Below are 18689 nucleotides of genomic sequence, written 5' to 3'. Positions count from 1 at the left end.
CCAAAAGCTTATAAGGCCTGGTAATGTGTCGGGAGCTTTCAGAGACCGCAGAGAAACGGCCTCTAGGTTGTCAGAACACACACTCCTTCCCCGTTCCAGCAGTCGCGGTGAGCAATGCGCGTCCGCCGTGACTGTCGTGAAAGCTCTGGGTCGCATTTCAGTGGGCGCCGAATTGAAAATGACTATTGTATCAATCGCGTCGGCCCATTAGGTGTTTATTGTGCACTAAAATATGGAAAGATATTGCCCTATTCAATGGTCTCCATTTCCCGGCGATCCATTACTGCTGTGCGCATTCTTGGCCAGTCAGTCGTGCGATTGTCGAAGGAATGCAATCACTGATCGAGAGGGATGGCCATTTTTGTACTAATTTGTAGCTCTCTCTATTACCAACATTGTTTTTTTTTAATTATTTCAATATACATTTTTTTTTTAATCGGGCAGGCAGAACTGTTTGAGATGTCGCTCATTCCTTTCAAGAACGTCATAAATCAAAAATCGTCAATTTTCAGTTGTGCATGTTTTCGGAATGCCCAGAAAATATACTTACTATATCCCAGCAAAATCGGCATATTTTTTACATAATATTTACCCGCTGCAGGGCAGAAAGTGTTGTTTTTGCATTTTGAAGAAAATGTATTGTTTTTTTTTTTAATATACTAAATATTTTTCAAATGGGGAAAAAACCTTCAGGTTTTACCTAAAAAGATCTGTTACACAGTAAAAACTTCAATAAGTGGCTTGATATTTATTATTAATACATTGTATTATATTTTTGAACTTTACAAACGTTCTCCTGAAAAATTAAGTTTATTGATTTATGACGTTCTTGAAAGGAGTGAGTGATGTGGTGCTTGCTAAACACTCGCTACCCGTCAGCAGTTTGGGATCTAACTTAGGAGGATATAAGTAAGGTGGTGCCTGACAGAAGAGCCTAGAGGCAGTTTGTGGACCCCATGTGCTCCACATAGGAAGCAGATCTTCTTCTTTTTCAGCCCTCTGTCCTCTACTGCTGGATAAAGTATCTAGCCTCTTCGTCTAGTCGGTTTGCGATTGGTTTCGGTTTTCTACCGGTTTCGAGACGTACCCGTCTCTTCGTCAGGACAATCACTAACACAGCATGCAAACAATACTACCCTTCACCACCATAGCACCATTTACACACTCAAAACTACACAAAATGTCTAACACATGCGATTTTTGGTCGACCCGAAGACCAACATGCACTATAGTTTTCAATACAGACATGCGTTACGAGCCGAGGTTAAACGTACGTCTCGAAACCGGTAGACGTAAAAATCTCGGTGAGTGGTTATATACTAATTTTATTAACATTTTTGTAAAAAAATAAATAAGTAAAAATGACTAACCACAAAGTAAATGCTTTAAATATTAATAATATTGAGAATACCTACATTATTACCTATAAAGATCAAGATATCTCACAAATACGAGAGGAGAATTTATGTACTACAAACAAGTATATAAAATTGAACGGCTAAAGAATCCTTGTATATATATATATATATATATATATATATATATATATATATATATATATATATATATATATATATATATATATATATATATATATATATATATATATATATATATATATATATATATATATATATATATATATATATATATATATAATTTTATTTTTATATGAATACGAATATTGTATACATTGTATTAGTATTATAGTGTTTTGAAAAAAAAAATGGTAAAAAAAAAGATTGATAAATATAGACACTAAAACATCGCAATAGTTGAACACAAGTGTTGAAAAGGCTACCCATTTATTGACATCTTCCTTAATTGTGATAATCAAAAGCCAGCAACTTAGAGAAATAGGTAATTTCGTCTACACAACCATACCAAAGTGAGGCGGCTAAATAAGGATAGTTTCGGTTTTAGAAAACACCCCATATACTGATTGAAATTAATAATATTTCTTGCCATCTTTTCGACTGTTTCGATTCAATTTTCACACACAACCCGACACAGTTTGAAGAAAAAAAAACATGTAACGTTTAATGTAACGAGTGTGTTCTGTAAGTGTAAACCAACCCCTGTTTTTCCTCCCCTATGTCCATCACCAAATGTCACCCCCAGATGCAAAACATTTTATTGCCTGTAAATCGATGGCCGGCTATTACAATTGGTAACTCTGTACTGTTAGTGCAATGAAAACAAATACTTATTTATAAATAATTTTAAATATTTTTTTATTGTATTTATTTATTTACTGAAACACCAAACAAAATATATACAAAAAATAATAAAATTTAATTTGAAAAAATAATCCAATTACAGGTTTTCGCTTAAAAGTAATCTAAAAAAACTGTCATATACTTATATCAATATAACTATTTAATTTTATAGCTTACATTTTTCAATCAAATAATTAAATCGTCTGATTGACAATACTTCACTTAAACGTTTTAAAATATTTAATTTAAGCATTTCATTGCACATATCGCAGGCTCTGTTAAAAAATGAATTTTGATAGGACTTGGTGTGCATTTTAGGGATTTAGAATAAAGTTTTGTTTCCGGTCTGTGCTACCGGAACTCTAAAATTAATAAGTGGTAAAAGCTCTGGGCAATCTAAATAATTATTAAAGATTTTATAATATTATGTGTTGTTAATTGGGAAGTACACGAATAAAAGGGCAGTTGTATCAGTGATTTATTTAATCAAATATACTTTTATAACCGTATTTTACGGACTGTTATCTCCAAGTTATTTATTTACATAAGAATCTACTTACAAATATTTTTTTACAACTAAAATTTAATAAATCATATATCGTAGTCGTACAGGAGAAAATGACCAACTGACAAAACGTAAAATGTTCAGGAGGGCCATTTAAGTCACTTTTGCTTAGCAAGAAAATAAACATCAATGCATTAAGTCATTTTTAACAAGTCAATATATTATACTTTCAAGTTTAAAATCCTTTGGGAGTTTTTTCAGGGCAATATTAAGCTAGTAAGATATCAAACAGTCAATGATGACGTTTTTGTAAAAAATGCACTTGGTCACTTTCTCCTGTATGACTACGATATATGTAACGTCTACGGTAAAAATTATCTTTTAATTGTTTTAGATATACTTTTAAACTGTGTAATAACAATTTTAAAAAACTTGGAAACGTACTCAGAACCACAAGATCTTAAACACAGAAGCACGTCAAACAGATAGCTCTTTGAATCAAAATTACAAGTAATAAATAACAAAAGTAAGTATAAATAAGCTATTCATAAACGGATATTGGAGGTGGATAAATCTAAAAAAGATAGCGAATTTCTGTCATATCGTATTTATGGTATACATGCCATAAACAATTTTCATTTCATATATTTTTATAAATAAGTATTGTAAAATGTGCCCTCGGTACGACAAAACTCAGCGGGAGCACACTATTATAATTGGTTTTACCTGTATAACGAAAAACAAATAAATAAATACATATTTAATGACATAAATATCGATCACTGAATTGGTGCGTACACGAATCAAAAGATCCGTTCTTTCGGTGATTTTCCAAACCGATCCGAATTGTGCATTTGTCGTCTTAACGCGCTGTGAGTCAGGCAATCTTGATCAATGGTTCCCATCAACATGTCTTACTGAATCTCAAACTACGATCTTAATTGATCGGTGGCGGGGTCCCGCTATCTGAGTACTCGGAAGGATAATAAAAGAGAGGATAATTGCTTTTGGATAGGAGTATTCCCGGATTCCCATTGGCAGCTCGTTTAATGACCACCGGATCCGTTAAAATGGTTTATTCGGAGCTATTATACGACATCTAGACAAGGATTAAATTATTATTTATCGCGGTACATCGTGGAACCCATGACTAAAGCCGAATTTACACAATCCGGCCACTTTTCGTGTCGCAAACGATCAGGAGTTTATTATTGTTTGACATCTCATCAAAGATGAAGAAGAATATGGAAGTCTGGGCATTTACCAATTGACAACCACACTACTCAAATTCTCGGAAGTTCTATATATACGTATTATATATTTGAACCAATTTTGAAACATTGTGTTTGAATCACTAGAACATCACTAGAGACATCTATTGGTGAGATGAAAATTAGTTTTTACTGAGCAGAAACTCTTTTATTAGTATGTGAGGTCCGAATCCTGGATTATAATCACACACATGAGGAACGCCAGAAAATACCATTTTCATTTTTATTATTAAGCTTATAATTTGACCAGATAATTTATTTACAACATTTTGACTGTGTCCAAATACTTGTTCACAAAATCTATATATATATATATATATATATATATATATATATATATATATATATATATATATATATATATATATATATATATATATGTATATATATATATGTATAAATATATATATATATATATATATATATATATATATATATATATATATATATATATATATATATATATATATATATATATTGTATATATGTATAATATTTTATAAAAGAACCTGATCATATTGTGAACTAGGCAATCACCATGGATCTTCTTCGAAATCAGCCTATGACGACCGTCATAGGCTGATTTCGAAGTTTTTGTGAATCGAAGTGATTTCGAGTTTTTTTTAAATAATTTTATTCATTTTCCATACATTTTTTCTTTGAAATCTTAAAATTATTCAATAAAGAAACTAAGCTCTTGTGCTTGGAGAGGGACTAACACTCATTATGTATTGTTTATGTTTGGGAGCGATATAAAATATATTTTTTCATTGTGTTTTTTTTTATTTTGGTTTATATGTATTATGTTAAAGGCATTAGCCGTTCAATAAATAAATAGATGTAGTTGGAAAAAGAAGTAGAAGAAAGATGAGGAAAACTTAAAATGATAAAGTGTTTCAAAGACTTATAATCGGCGCGTATGTATGAAGGGGTGCATGAATTTGGAAGCGGCGAAGTGTGGCGTTCTATTGTCTCTGCCTACGCCTGCAGCGAAGCGGCGTGATAGAAGTCAGTTAAAGTGTAAAGCTGGAAAACAAGATATACTTTTTGTAATGAAAACAAGTCGTAACATCTTCATCCCTTAACGATTCCCTTAGATACCCACCCTCCGAGTATGTACAACCTTCTACACCAGCCCGCATCCATCACCGATGGTTCCACGCTCCACTTAGCACGACTACCGACTACCCCTGTCAACTACCCTAAAGTCTTCCTTGTTTGTCAATGCCGAAAATGAATTTGTGTGATAAATCGATTTTATTCAACCAGTTTGGAAAATCATTATCAACTTCCATTAATTGATTCGGCAGGCACTTTGTACTAATATAATAGTATATTTATCAGTTTTTAATAAAAGTTTTACTCGGTAAAAAAAACTATAACATATATACAAACACAGTGTTTGAAAATGATGTAATTATTAAAGAAAACACTTTTTTTACCGTTTGAGTTTATTTTATGACGCCTAGTTTCGGAACCTAAGCTTCCATCTTCAGGTCTAAATGCATGAATGTGGAAGAAGTGAAGAATGTTTGTAAAGACAGTGTTGTGTCATGTTCTATTCTCTCTGCTTACGTCTACGGGGAAGTTTAGTTTATCTAGTCTTGTAAATGCCCAGATCTCCAAATTCTTTTTGTTCTTTGTTGAGATGTAGTATTTTCATTTTTAGTAATTTTCGTTTTCAATTCAAATCATCTTCCTGAATTGCTTTTGACAAGAAAATTAGAAAATGATTTTTCGTCCCCCTTTTAAGAAATGTTTTTATTTCTAAAGTTGCCAAAGTATTCTTTCTACACAGTCACAACCGTTTATCGTTGCTGTCATACTACTCGTGTGTATTCCAGACGTAATATTGTATATTTAGCCAAGCTCTGAAATGAATCCAATAAAATCCAAATGAGTTGTTCATAAGGCAAACAAAAGTGTAGGGTTGTGCTTGGTGAAGAAAAAACTAATCTATTATGACGGTAATTAATTTTTTTAGAGTCAAGAAGTCATCAGGAAAGATGTATCCGTTAGGAAATATAATTTTTTTTTATGAACATAAATTGTATACATTTATTTAAATAACAATTATAAACATGTTTTTTTTTAAAAAGCAGAGACCCACCAAGCCACTTTGTGTGTCTTGTCGGTGGAGTTCTTTTTGCATACATTTTTTTATTGTTTTTAACCAATTTAACCTATTATAACACAAAAAAGAGAGAAAAATTAAGAATATAAACTTTATGTAAACAAATATGAACGTTTTATTTGTAAAGAATATGCCTTGCACCTTTGTTCTGCAAAATGTGTGCCACGACACACTGGTGTGCCGTGGTGATTAGTTGGTGTGCCGCGGAAAAAACGTCTAGTTTTGTGAAAATAGCACAATAGCTCCAAATTTTGATTGCCTGTGCTCAGTTCAGTAGGCTCACGTATTGCATTAAACATAAAATGAAAAATATGTTACCATAATATGGTAAATATGCACCGCTGAAATTTCTTAACTTGGTAGGTGTACCTTGAACAGAAAAAAGTTGCGGAACATTGTCTTACACTATTTCTCTATATAGTAACGTAGAAAATTTGAGCATTTTTCGTATCGTGTAACTATGTATTTCAATACACTGGCGGCGGAGTAAACTCATATTAAAAGTATTTTAAATACTTGATCATGCCAAGTTTTCTTCAGTCTTGCTCTGCTTCTGTTTCCAACTACGTTCGCCTCATGTATTTGTTATACCGTTCTTTCTTCATTCATTCGTCTTACTTGCCCAATCCATCTCAACAACACCTTTCATAATTTTATCGATAATACTTATCTAAGCCTTACATCCTCTCCTTATTTCACCATTCAAACAGCCACGGTGACTTAACGCACGCCTGTTCATCACTTTTAGAGATGCCAACCCATGATGAAAATAAACTACTTACTTTATTATATAATATAAATAATTATCAATGGCCATAATTTCTCCATTTACTACTATTTCACACCCAAATCTATATTAATCTATTTCTTTAATTAGTTAATTTGACGATAAAAGCTAAATAATTACCCTTCTTAGAATACCTTGACTTTTTTATTCAGAAAATATGTCAAGGTAATCACATCTATCTATTAGCCAGTAAATTGTCTTATCCATAACATAAAAATTACGGAAATCCAAGTCGGAAACCAATTTGAAAAATACGGAAATCTCGGCATAATTGGCAACCCTAATTGCGTTTTAATGCAGCCGGGTAAAAGCTTATTTGTATGACATAAAATCGGGTAATGTATTTAGCTGGAAATTCAAATTTCGTGGGAAGTGGCCAGGTGTCGCCGCGGGACGGGCCCGACGATGATTTGGGCGAATTTCCCAAATGAAAATTTGACATTCTGACAGAGATATGCTCACAGGGGTGGATCCATTTCCACAGCTCATTTGTCAGATATCATGACGTCTCGTGTTATTACCTAAATTGCAAGAAATTTACTTTTCACTGTTTATTCTTGTAATGACTCGATGAAAGTTTTTCAGCGCTTGTTTCCTGCTAGTTGATAAACATGAACGCAGCTTTGAAAGGAAATGCAACTTATACGATTATAATTGCCACTAAAAACGCAGAGCATTGTTTTTTTTATAAGAATTAACCGGTGAAGTCTCGGAAGAAAAGAAGGAAGGTAGAAATGAAAAATATACAAAAAAACATCTTAAAATAAATATTTTTCGAATTAATTTAGAAATAAGCGATAATCTAATCCGCAACGCCTGTTTTTGCTGTGAAGCAAATATTAAACAAATATTAAAATTCCATGAAGCAACAATGCAAGTGAAAACGCTATAAATGTGTTTTGTATATTAAAAGCCTTGTTAACTTTAGTAAGTATAATTTTGTAGTAACACTCTCTTTTTCATTCATCGTTCACTTTATGTTTTACACAAAATATTAAAAATATATATATACTAATACTAAAGGAATCCATTTTTTTAATTTAAGTTTTACTTGATAAATACCACTATTTCGAAAGTTGTATTTACCAAGTAAATATTAAATTAATAACATTATAAAAGATAACTGACAGCAACGTTTTGTCATAATTTCAAAGCTTTACTTGGGAGTAATTGTCCTTGCCTTGGGCAGCTCTAAACAGTGCCTCGACGGTCCAGAATCCCGTCCAATCTCTTGAATTCCATAGCCAGGAGATCTGCATTCTGTCTACACCTTGTCGACCCTACATTTTGGTTTTTACGTTTAGGTGTAATAGTTCATACATTTCTTCTGAAAGCACATAACATTTATAAGAAACCTTTGATTAAATCTCTTGTCTGGGACATACAGTTATATGGAAGCGATTCGTGGACTATCTGGCAGGCAGAATGGGGGCGGTTGGAGATGTTTGGGATGTGGGTCGTCTGTGTACCGGCCAACGTCGGGTCGGAATTGGATCTAGCTGACTAACTGAACTAAAAAAAAAAATATTTGTTAAACCCTTTGACATTTTAATTTCAAAGTTTGAAACGGGAAGCATGATAGCCATTTTCGTGAAACATTTACTATTGTTAGTTTTAATTTTGCGTGTCCTGCGCGAAACGTGACGCTGTACTAACTTTGACTTAAGGTATTCTGTCTTTTTCTCGTTTTTGGATATCATGCAAATATATTTTAATGAGGCTTCGGTTTACTTAGGAAAGAATTACAAATCGTTATTTTCCGGTTATATGATTAGTGTCATCATTATCGATTAAAAAAACTAAGGGCATACTCGGAATTACAGAATTCAGTTAGTAGGTATCTGATAACGCTAACTGAATTCTGGTTAGATCCGGACGCCTCTTTTCTTCTTTTAAATACTTAGATTTTGGATTTTATTTGGTTTTTAGAATACGTTTACTCTTTATGTTTAAAGTTAATATAATTTCATGATTGAAAATTCTAGGCAAAAAGACTCGCATTAACCAGCTTATAATGGTCGTTAGCCCTGTAAATGCCCCAGACTTCCATATTCTTCGTCTTGATATTGAGATGTCAAAAAAGTAATGTAAAAGGATAGCATCCATTTCTGACGAAGAAGAATTTATCAAACAAATTGTATCGAGAGCAATTTCCAAATTGGACCAATATGAAAGATAAAACTGTTAGCATTTACGACATAGGGCGGAACATACCCCACATAAAAAAAGCGGATAGAGTGACCACGTATTAGCGATCATTTCACGGGCCATTTAACCCTGCGAAACGTCTAACCCGAGGCGTCCCGGGGCGCTTTGACATTGTAAATTATTGTCACACAATTCGGTGGGGTAAGGAAAGCCCCCCGCGAAATTAATACCAGAATTCGCAGACGGGCGCAGTAAAGTATAGTTTTTATTACGTTGAGTAATGGCTGTTTCAGTCTTGGTTATTTATTCCGTCGACTTCGAATGGCGGGCAAGTTTGCAAGCTATAAATGTGTTTGTTGTTTGTTCGGAAAATGCATAACTTTCGTTTGTAAAAAAAATCGTAACTCTCTATTATATAACACCCTCCTGCATCATAAGGGTGTTTTCTTTATGTAATGTGCTGCATTTTTTTCAAAGATAGGAGTTGCATTTATTATTGATCTTGCTTATTATGTACAAGGTTTATATATCATTAAGTGGATTTATTTAGCTAAAAAACATATTGGGAACAGGGGGATAGTAAATTTACCATATAAAACTTAAATTAAAAATGTATAAATTTTACCACAAAGTGACTGCCGAATCAACATTTGCCCACAAATCTACGTTTGTCCATTTAGGAATTATTTATATTGACATATAAATAACTCATAAGTGGAAAAACATAGATTTGTGAACAAAGGATTAGACACACTCAAAATAGTGTGAGTGTACACATATCGCTCACTCCTTTCAACATCGTCATATATCAAAAAACTTTAATTTTCAGGAAATCGTTTTTGAAGTTTAAGAATATAATGAAAAGTATTAAAAATAAATATCAAGCCACTTATTGAACTTTTTACTGTGCAACAGATCTTTTTATGTAAAACCTGAAGGTTTTTTCTCCATTTGAAAACACTTTCTGCCCTGTAGCGGGTAAAAACTAAGATGAAAATATGCCGCTTTTGCTGGGATATAGTGCATTTTCTGGGTACTCCGAAAACTTGAACAACTGAAAATTAACGATTTTTGAAATATGACGTTGTTGAAGGGAGTGTGCGATATACCAACTACGTACATGCTACATTGATTCAACTTAATGAAAAAGCTTAAAAATTTCAAAAATATCATATAAGATTATAAAATTACTATTTAGTTGAGAACAACTACATATATACAGACACCAGTTTGATGTCGGTTACGACGAAACCCAGTTGCTGGTCAAATAAAATTAATGTGGAAAAAATTAGATAGTTGTTATTTATTCTATAAAGTAGATAGTTGTTTCCATTTTTATTTATTTGACCTGTGACCATCCCTTGTGAGTCCAGTCTCACGATGGCAGTAATGACAATTGGTCAAATAAAAATAAATGTAGAAAAAAACATTTAGTCCTTATTTTATTCTGTGAAATACAGTTCCACCAAGAAATGTCAGCACAAAGCTTAAATCAATAATATAACTTGTATTTTTGATCAGTAAGTAAGGGATAGTTCAATTAGTTTTATTGATATAAAGTTCTGATGCGTGCTATCCCGTCTGCTGGCTGAATACATAAACTGCCCGCATCCTGAAGGACGGGGAGGGTTACACAGCCCTGCAGGACACCGAACTTAGTCCTTCGAGGAGGTGAAACTCGGAAAAGTTCGGCAAAGAATGAAGGTAAATACTGCCCTCACGAACACGGGTAATCGGTCGTGAACGAACGATCAGCTACCCGTTGCAGGAATAGCAAAGTGTGTCCGAACGTGGTACCAACAACGATCAAAAACTGAAAAATCAGTTTTTACAACATTAAGGGGATTACAATGATTAAAGAAAACACTTATTTTATACCACTTGAGTTTTATTGAAGACTACATGTTTCGGAAGTTAAACTTCCATCTTGTTCCACAAAAAGCCCAAATTATGAATTATTTAGAGAATTCAAAAATCCACAAAAACCTAAATTCTAATAATAATTTATTAAATAATATATTGTTTCAAAATTCTTCACCTTTGCTTTCCATTTTTCCATTGTTTTCAAACTCCGTCCCTTGACTAACCCCCTCCCCCTAACTTTACCCTCTCCTTATTTATAGAACAATTTTATATTTTATATTTTAGTTATTATACAGAGCTGAATGATGGAAGTTTAACTTCCGAAACATAATCTTTAATAAAACTAGTCTTTAATAAAACTCAAGTGGTATAAAACAAGTGTTTTCTTTAATCATTGCATGTCTTACCACAAAGTTAATGCCGAAACTGCAGACAGTTGGTAGAATTCCACATGGAATTGTTGGGTAATATATCCAAAATTAAACAAGGTATATTGGATTGAATTCTACTTTATTTATGTATATGTTAATATGTTTAGTATTAACATATTAACATAAATAAGTGTAGAATGCAATCCAATAAACCATATTTAATTTTGGATATATTACCCAACAATTAAGGGGATATTAGCAAACACAGAATTCATTCCACGGGAGACAACCAGAGATGTCACATGTCTGTTCAAGCCCGATTTTATAAAAATGTATTTGGATATTTTTTTGATTTTTTAGGATATATTTAGAAAAAATATTTTTTGTATTTCTTTTAAACTCCTAACATTTCAATAACTGTTTTCTTTACAAAATCGTTTGATGATTTCAACGAAAAACTATTTTTTTAAATGCAAAACGGTATTTAAAGAATAAAATCTATTGCGTAAAATGTTACCTGGGTTTAAAGAAAATTATGTTGCGACTTATCGAATAATAGTGTTTTACCACAAAGTGAATGCCGAAACAATTAATAGAATTAAGAATTATTTCGAGAAATAAAAATACTGTGTGTTTTGATCCACTCACATAACAAATGTGAGTGGATCAAAACACAAAGTATTTTTATTTCTCGTAATAATATATCAATATGATCCACAAAGTTAATGCTTTCAATATTCAGAACATAATAAAATAAAAAAAATAATAAAAAAAATAAAAAAAACTCTTATCCGCACACAATGGTGCATAGGGCACTGCGTCATATAAACGCAGTGTTATCTTGATCGTTTACACATGCAGGAAAGGTGATCAGCCTTCCGCTTCAGGTACCAGTCCAGGGTAATATTGAATAAATATTACAGTGAAAAATCACTTATATTTATTTTACCCCCCTTGGGAATCGAACCCGGGACCTCCAGAAGGGTAGCCGAGCGTGCTGACCATTACACTACGGAGGCGGACAAAATTAAGAATATGTTTTATTCCAAAAAGACAATAAAGCCTCGTCTCGATTCCGTTATAAACTGCGCGATTAGTTTTTAGGAAGTTCTCCTTCGTACCTACTTACTTCCGTAATTGAATTACTCTAGTCACTCGTTGTAGCTCAGTTAGGGGGATGTGTAGGAAGAAGATTAGGGCAGTGGAGCGTCCAGGTGATACTCGACAAATTGCTTTAACTTGTTTTACGACGCACTTATCCCTCGTTTACCCCATCTTACGCTTATACAGTGATACTAGATAAATTCTCAATTATTTAATAATATTTAATACTAAAAATAAAAATATATTTTTTGCATCCCTCTAGTAGGTATATTTTATTTAAAAATAGGAAAATAAATCTCTAATGTGGATTCAATGAAGATTGTAAGACAAATCGACGTACCCTACGTAAAGTACTCTAACTACAATTTTGTCCATTTTGAGATATTTGGTGTATGTTATCAACTGACCGTTATCTACAAATGTAAACAAACAATATATGTATATATATATATATATATATATATATATATATATATATATATATATATATATATATATATATATATATATATATATATATATATATATATATATATATATATATATATATATATATATATATATATATATATATATATATATATATATATATATATATATATATATATATATATATATATATATATATAACATAAATTATGCCTAGTTTTCAGGCGTATCAGACGCTATCTACATCGAATTTTCGAAACGAACTGAACTCCTAAAATGTTAACTACTCAATTTTGACAAAGCATAAAGTTTTAAAACGATTTGAACATTATTTTATCGAATTTTTGAATGAATAATACTAGTTTAGAATTTCAGATAAAATCGTTAATTAATAAAAAGAATACGTTGAAAAAATCTTCTTGGCTGTCTCCTGTAAAGTAACAGATTTGCAGATAGAGCAAACGTTCAAACATTCACACATTCAAACATTCAAACATTCACATTCACCATTCAAACATCGATCGTACACCGTTTTGCCGCACATTCGTTGGAAGGATCGGATTTCCACTACATTCAGTCTACTTTCATACTTCTGTAGCTAACTCGATACTTCCTTTATATAGATTAATGTTGGAACCAGAACTATTTATTAGGAATTTTCCCAGAGTAATAACAGTATTTGTTGTAATATTCAACTATTCTACTATTTTTTTCAGCATATAATTAGATTATCAATTAAGTGCGTTTTGTAGGTAGAAATGAAAACCAGAATTTGAATAGAAATTGATAGTTATTTTCAGTAATTCCTCCACGCACTCGTATAGGTACTGTCACCCACCGTGAAGACATATCGAGGCCCTACTCCAGGCCGGGACACTGCTCCAGACGGGTGAGTCCGCGCGTACATTAGGGTGAGCGGGAACACTCGAGGAGGGATGGTCGTTAGGGCATTATTTATGGTTCATTCCGAACCGGCCCTGTTAACCAGTGCCACCTTGTAACAATATAATAATAATAATAAACCCTTATCCGCACCCCAATGGTGCATAGGGCACTGCGTCATATAAACGCAGAGTTATCTTAACCGTTTACACATGAAGGAAAGGTGATCAGCCCTCCGCTTCAGGTACCAGTCCAGGGTAATATTGAATAAATATTACAGTGAAAAAATCACTTATATTTATTTGACTCCCCTGGGAATCGAACCCGGGACCTCCAGAACGGTAGCCGAGCGTGCTGACCATTACACTACGGAGGCGGACAAAAATAAACAAAATAATATCTGCGTAAAATAATGTAAGTAACTATAACACTCTCCTTATCATCCATTGTTTACTTTGTGTAATACCACTTTTATAAACACTTATTCGTGACTACCGGTTTCGGAAAATCATTTCATCGTTAGGTCATTAAAATAAAATTATTACGGTCTGACATTTGTACAAAAATAATGTTTAAAAGAGAGAAAGAAGACAAATGAATCTCATTAAGAACATTTTTAAAAGTGGCCCTGAGGTTAAATTTAGTTTGTAATTTTTCATTTTATTTTTGTACAAATGTCAGACCTTAATACTTTTATTTAAATGACCTGACGATGAAATGATTACCGAAACCGGTAGTCACGATTAAGTGTTTATAAAAGTGGTATTACACAAAGTAATCATGAATGAAAAGGAGAGTGTTTTATTACCATAACACAAAGTTATCAATGTTTTTAACATGCAAAATATAATGTAAGTATATTTAAAATTCTTCTTTTTATTGAATGTATTACAGATAAAATGCTTTTTATCTTCTTCTCCTTCTTCTTCTTCTTCTGCTAGGTGAAGGCCATGTGACCTTTTTTAAGAGGGACGTTGATTCCCAGCTGTCAATCCATCTCTTTGGTAGTCTATCCGGGAGTTGTTTAGCTTGGGATTAGCCGTGCAAAGCAATGTGGGGGAGTCTTGATGGTTCCATTCTCCTCACATGCGCATACCATTGTCTTCTTCGTTGCCTTCCCCACCTAACGACGTCTTGGATCTCGCATATTTCTCATATCCTAGTGTTCCTTATTCTATCTCGTAGTCTCTTGCAAAATATGCTCCTTAGAGTCTTAGAATCTTGAAAACCTTTTATCATTCAGTAATTTAGCAAATCACTAAAATTGAAGAAAAAAAACGTCCCTCGACATATTTATTCACAACATTTTGAGTGTGTGTTCAAACGCTTATTTTTCCACTTAGGAGTTATTTATGCATCTTAATATAGATGTGGAAGTCTGGGAATTTACAGAACTTACGATCTGTCAAAGGGTGGTTTAAGTGTTCACTTGTACACGTGTAATATTTCCCAATTCAGTCAATCGTGGGTAAAGTGGTGAATATTCTCTCTAACCCTTATCCGCAACCAATGGTGCATAGGGCACTGCATCGTATTGACGCAATGTTATCTTGATCTTTAATTATATGAAGGCAAGGCGATTACTCCTTTATTGGGTGAATATTACACGTTCATAAAGTGATCACCTGAACCAGTCTATGATAATTTGTAAGGCCCTGTAAATTACCCAAACTTCCATATTCTATATTATCAAGTTTTATCCTTTGGATGCTTGAAAATTTAAAAAAAAGTGTAGTAAGAGACAAAAAACTCTTTTTAATAAAGTAATTGTATAAAATAATCACTTAAACCATCCGATGATAAGTCATAAGTCATGTCCAGACTTCCATATCCTTCTTCATACATATATGGTGAGATATCCGTAAAAATCTTGAGTATTTTTAGCACTTGAGTGCTGCCAATTTTTAAATAATCACGTTCTCCTCTGTCTCGAGTCTTGAAGATACATATATTCGCCTAGAGTAGGTACTCCGTTACAATTTGCCCCTACTCGTTTAGCGCGAGACAAGAGGGGAGGATTAATTCATTTTATTTTATCTCTCTGGGAAGGGGGGGGGGACTCAAACACCCCACACGAAGTAGTTTCACACGAGCTATCTTCGAGCAATGAAAATAAAGTTGGCATAACCCCATTACGTTTTATTTGTAACATAAGTTAATGTGTTATTGTATTTTTGCAACTGAAGGAAGAGGGGGAATTTTGATTAGAACTTACTTTATTTGATTCGAATATGCTCAACATATAACAGCCACACAAAACTATTTCACTAATGTAAAATGCTAAAAAAAATACTCCGCCTCCGTAGTGTAATGGTCAGCATGCTCGGCTACCGTTCTGGTGGTCCCGGGTTCGATTTCCAGGGGGGTTTAAAAAATATAAGTGATTTTTTCACTCTAATATTTATTCTATATTACACTGGACTAGTACCTGAAGTGGAGGGCTGATCACCTTTCCTTCATGTGTATTCGATCGAGATAACACTGCGTTTATATGAAGCAGTGCCCTATGCACCATTGGGGTGCGGTAAGGGTTTTATTATTTTTATTAAAAAAAATAGTAATACAACTTCTTTTTCTTCTTTTTCTTGGTGTATACCTTGTGGCCTGTTTTTAAGAGGGATTAACCTCTTGCGATGTTGATTCTCAGCTGTCAATCTATCTCTTTACCAGTTTTTTTTAAGTGGTCTACCTTGGAGTTGGCCATGCGGTGCAATGTGGTGGAGTCTGGATGGTTCCATTCTCTCCACATGCGCATACCATTTTCTTCTTCGTTGTCTTCCACACCTAACTGAATTTTGTTTACTGACATAAATATCCTCCATAAAAGCCATATCGAGCCAAAAAAAGGACTAAAGGTTAATATCATGGTGCTAAGTGTGGGTTAAGAAGTAAAATAAATTCACACATATTAACACATTTTAACTATCTTATTTATAAAATGATGGGTTATAAATGCAAATAACTATCCTTAAATAAAAACTAATAGATTTTTTTTAAAATTAAAATTAAGTTAAAATAAATTATCAAAACAGTTTAATTGAAAACAATCCTAGATCAATTTTATAAAAAATAAATTCATACGCTCACTTTAATCTCATACAAACTCTTTAACTGGATCTAAAATGAGTGAATAATTTTTCCTTTATTTGTGAATATAAAAATTGTTTTCAAAAGGCAAATATTTTTTTTTAAATAAGGCAGTTTCTTTTAAAATAAACTCTAAATAATAGAAAAAAAGATCATTATTTTATACTAAAGAAAGTTAAATCATAAGTTGTAAAAAATACATATTTTCTATTAATAAATAGAAAAAATCAGGTTTGTTTTTGTGCACAAATATTAGTTTTTGACCTAATAATCTTTGGTAAAATGGTTGATATTACGCAGTGTACTAAACGAAATCACTTAAATCAGTCAATGACAGGTCATTAGCTAATAAAGTCGTCATTGACCAGCAAAACATGTCCTTTTTGTTGCGGTTTCCATAACTTTTTCGAGAATCTCAAGAAACATGTTTAAAAAAAAGTAAAACTAACTAACTAACCATCACACCACTTCCCCGCAGGAGTAGGCAGAGAGAATAGAACGCCACACCACCCTATCTTTGCAAACATTCTTCGCCTCTTCCACATTTATGCATCTCCTCATACATACCCAACAATTATTTTGACTATAAAAGTCAATCGGTTAATAAATGTTGAAGTTATTTAATGTTTACAAAATTGAAATAAAATGAATACGAAAACGTGTTTTCAATTCTATTTTTTGTTGAAAATCGGGTATCTATTTGATTTTTAAATAAAAAAAATTAAAGATAAGTACTTCACGGCTGATAATTATTTTTTATACTCCTGGCAATATTTTTAACGTGCCTAACTTCACGCTCGTGAATAACGTCAAAGTTCTTTGACAGTTATTCAATTTTGTGATTGTTGGTTTGCCGCTATATTTCTGGCGATTGAATTTTGAATCAATATCTTGTTTACGTCGATTATAATCGTTAAATTTACTTCATATTTAATAAAACTTAATTTCCGGTGAGTTTTATGTGACTAAGTTGCATACTTCCTATAATATTTACTTGTCCGTGTACTGGTTTGTAAACATAACCTGTAACTTATGGATTGATGTTTTTACCCATATTTATTTTAAAATATGCTTGGATAATATATTTTTTTACGTAATACTTTATGATATTGGTAATTTTTAAGTTGACGACTCTATCAGAAGCGATAATAATCTCTACGAAATCTAAGTTCTGTATTAGTCGCAGTTGTGCAAGACGAAATTGAATTCGTGTTAGCTGCTATTTTTTTTAAATATCTTGATCCTTATTGTAGGTGTATTGATTTGGATATTCCATTGTGCATATGGTATTTATATAATCGTAATATTTAACGATGAATTAATTGATTCTTTCATTTTAACTCACATCCGCACGTAAAAGGTGTACAGGGTACTGCAAAGCATCGACTTAGTATTATATTGATCGTTAATTAGATAAACGCAAGGTGATCGGTCCTGCACTTCAGCTACCACTTAAGGTGGTAATAAAATGGTACTTATTTTATTTTATTAATAAACGAACAGAATTTAGAAAAAATATAAATCAGACACTAATTTATTAATTTTTTCATTAATTGATTCGGCAGTCACTTTGTGGTAAAATTTATCCATTTATATATATGTATTACATTTTATAAAAGAACCTGATCATATTGTGAACTCGGCAATCACCATGGATCTTCTTCGAAAGACATCTAGAGTAAGATAAAAAAATTCATGGATGCTACAGAAAGATAACATGATTCAAAGGCATGGCCTAGGTGACATTTTCCATGATAGAAGGACCTACAACCTGAGGACGAGGAGAGATGTCCCCGATAGTCTACAAAGATGACAAGTTGGGATGGAGCCAGGAAGAATTTTTTTTTTATGTATAAATACGTTTAGGAAAAGATATATGTATAGATGGT

The 18689-nt window shown here is 32.5% G+C and overlaps 1 protein-coding gene across 1 annotated transcript in view; it reads left to right on the top strand.

Annotated features, from left to right (window-relative positions):
• Window positions 1-17595: 17595 nt before the first annotated feature.
• LOC148311516 (Fanconi anemia group J protein homolog) overlaps window positions 17596-18689 on the top strand; it is a 128643-nt gene continuing 127549 nt past the window's right edge. The window contains exon 1 of the mRNA XM_088256507.1: window positions 17596-17750. The gene's annotated coding sequence lies outside the window, so the exon portion shown is untranslated. The remainder of the gene's footprint in view (window positions 17751-18689) is intronic.

This window comes from Brachycentrus maculatus, unplaced genomic scaffold, assembly GCF_059751285.1.
Source record: "Brachycentrus maculatus isolate JH-2025_06_01 unplaced genomic scaffold, ASM5975128v1 h1tg000061l, whole genome shotgun sequence".
Classification (NCBI taxonomy): domain Eukaryota; kingdom Metazoa; phylum Arthropoda; class Insecta; order Trichoptera; family Brachycentridae; genus Brachycentrus; species Brachycentrus maculatus.
This window is presented reverse-complemented; position numbering and strand designations above follow the sequence as displayed.